The sequence below is a fragment of the Schistocerca gregaria genome, unplaced genomic scaffold, assembly GCF_023897955.1.
Source record: "Schistocerca gregaria isolate iqSchGreg1 unplaced genomic scaffold, iqSchGreg1.2 ptg000001l___fragment_3, whole genome shotgun sequence".
NCBI classification, from domain to species: Eukaryota; Metazoa; Arthropoda; class Insecta; order Orthoptera; family Acrididae; genus Schistocerca; species Schistocerca gregaria.
The window spans coordinates 2,733,704-2,736,861 of record NW_026061699.1 but is presented as its reverse complement, the minus strand read 5'-3'; positions in this window follow the sequence as shown (position 1 = coordinate 2,736,861).

Genomic DNA, 3,158 nt, shown 5'->3' with positions numbered 1-3,158 from the left:
AGAAATTGCATCGGGATTGAATACAACAGTCACCAAGTGCACATTCCTGCATAAATGTAATGTATCAAACAGTCTACGCTTTGATCGTTAAATGGAAGACCAGTAGAAATTTCCGATGACCATCTGGAGGCATTCTGTAATCTGTGGACTATCAGAGTGTTGATGAAACACAGAAATTGCTTCGGGATTGAATACAACAGTCACCCTGCGCACTTTCCTCCACAGCTGTAATGTCTCAAACAGTCTACGCTTTGATCGTTCCCTGGAAGACCAGTAGTAGTTTCCGATGAACATCTGGAGGCATTCTGTAATCTGTGGACTATCAGAGTGTTCATGAAACACAGAAATTGCATCGGGATTGAATACAACAGTCACCATGCGCACATTACTGCACGGGAGTAATGTCTCAAACTGTCTACGCTTTGATCGTTCCCTGGAAGACCAGTAGTAGTGTCCGATGCACATCTGGAGGCATTCTGTAATCTGTGGAGTATCAGAGTGTTGATGAAACCCAGAAATTGCATCGGGATTGAATACAACAGACACCATGCGCACTTTCCTCCATGGGAGTAATTCTCAAACAGTCTACGCTTTGATCGTTCCCTGGAAGACCAGTAGTAGTTTCCGATGCACATCTCGTGGCATTCTGTAATCTGTGGACTATCAGAATGTTGATGAAACACAGAAAATGCATCGGGATTGAATACAACAGTCACCATGCGCACTTTCCTCCATGGGAGTAATGTCTCAAACAGTCTACGCTTTGATCGTTCCCTGGACGACCAGTAGTAGTTTCCGATTAACATCAGGAGGCATACTGTAATCTGTGTACTATCAGAGTGTTGATGAAACACAGAAATTGCATCGGGATTGAATACAACAGTCACCATGATCACATTCCTGCATAAAAGTAATGTCTCAAACGGTCTACGCTTTGATCGTTCCCTGGAAGACCGGTAGTAGTTTCCGATGAAAATGTGGAGACATTCTGTAATCTGTGGACTATTAGAGTGTTGATGAAACACAGATATTGCATCGGCATTGAATACAACACCAACCATGCTCACTTTCCACCATGGGAGTAATGTCTCAAACAGTCTACGCTTTGATCGTTCCCTGGAAGACCAGTAGTAGTTTCCGATGCACATCTGGAGGCTTTCTGTAATCTGTGGACTACCAGAGTGTTGATGAAACACAGAAATTGCATCGGGATTGAATACAAAAGTCACCATGCGCACTTTCCTTCATGGGAGTAATTCTCAAACAGTCTACGCATTGATCGTTCCCTGGAAGACCAGTAGTAGTTTCCGATGCACATCTGGGGGCATTCTGTAATCTGTGGACTATCAGAGAGTTGATGAAACACAGAAATTGCTTCGGGATTGAATACAACAGTCACCATGCGCACTTTCTTATACGGGAGGTATGTCTCAAACAGTCGACGCTTTGATCGTTCCCTGGAAGACCAGTAGTGGTTTCCGATGCACATCTGCTGGCATTCTGTAATCTGTGGACTATCAGAGTGTTGATGAAACACAGAAATTGCATCGGGATTGAATACAATAGTCACAATCCGCACTTTCCTGCATGGGAGTAATGTCTGAAACAGTCTACGCTTTGATCGTTCCCGGGAAGAAAACTAATAGTTTCTGATGCACATCTCGTGGCATTCTGTAATCTGTGGACTATCAGAGTGTTGATGAAACACAGAAAATGCCACGGGATTGAATGCAACAGTTACCATGCGCAATTTCCTTCATGGGAGTAATGTCACAAAGAGTTTACGCTTTGATCGTTCCCTGAAAGACCAGTAGTAGTAGTTTCCGATGCACATCTGGAGGCATTCTGTAATCTGTATACTATCAGAGTATTGATGAAACATAGAAATTGCATCGGGATTGAATACAACAGTCACCATGCGCATATTCCTCCATAAAAGTAATATCTCATACAGTCTACGCTTTGATCGTACCCTGTAAGGTAGTTTCCGATGCACATCTGGAGGCATTCTGTAATCTGTGGACTGTCAGAGTGTTGATGAAACACAGAAATTGCATCGGGATTGAATACAACAGTCACCATGCGCACTTTCCTCCATATGAGCAATGTCTCAAACAGTCTACGCTTTGATCGTTCCCTGGAAGTCCAGTAGTAGTTTCCGATTAACATCTGGAGGCATTCTATAATCTGTGGACTATCAGAGTGTTTATGAATCACAGAAATTGCATCGGGATTGAATACAAGAGTCACCATGCGCACTTTCCTCCACGGGAGTAATGTCCCAAACAGTCTAGGCTTTGATCGTTCCCTGGAAGACCAGTAGAAGTTTCCGATGCACATCTGGAGGCATTCTGTAATCTGTAGACTATCAGAGTGTTGATGAAACACAGAAAATGCATCGGGATTGAATACAGCAGTCACCATGCGCACTTTCCTCCATGGGAGCAATGTCTCTAACAGTCTACGCTTTGATCGTTCCCTGGAAGACCAGTAGTAGTTTCCGATTAACATCAGGAGTTATACTGTAATCTGTGTACTATCAGAGTGTTGATGAAACACAGACATTGCATCGGGATTGATTACAACAACAGCCATGAGCACATTCCTGCATAAAAGTAATGTCTCAAACGGTCTACGCTTTGATCGTTCCCTGGAAGACCGGTAGTAGTTTCCGATGAACATCTGGAGACATTCTGTAATCTGTGGACTATTAGAGTGTTGATGAAACACAGATATTGCATCGGCATTGAATACAACACCAACCATGCGCACTTTCCTCCATGGGAGTAATGTCTCAAACAGTCTACGCTTTGATCGTTCCCTGGAAGACCAGTAGTAGTTTCCGATGCACATCTGGAGGCTTTCTGTAATCTGTGGACTACCAGAGTGTTGATGAAACACAGAAATTGCATCGGGATTGAATACAAGTGTCACCATGCGCACTTTCCTTCATGGGAGTAATTCTCAAACAGTCTACGCTTTGATCGTTCCCTGGAAGACCAGCAGTAGTTTCCGATGCAGATCTGGGGAATTCTGTAATCTGTGGACTATCAGAGAGTTGATGAAACACAGAAATTGCTTCGGGATTGAATACAACAGTCTCCATGCGCACTTTCCTGGATGGGAGTAATGTCTGAAACAGTCTACGCTTTGATCGT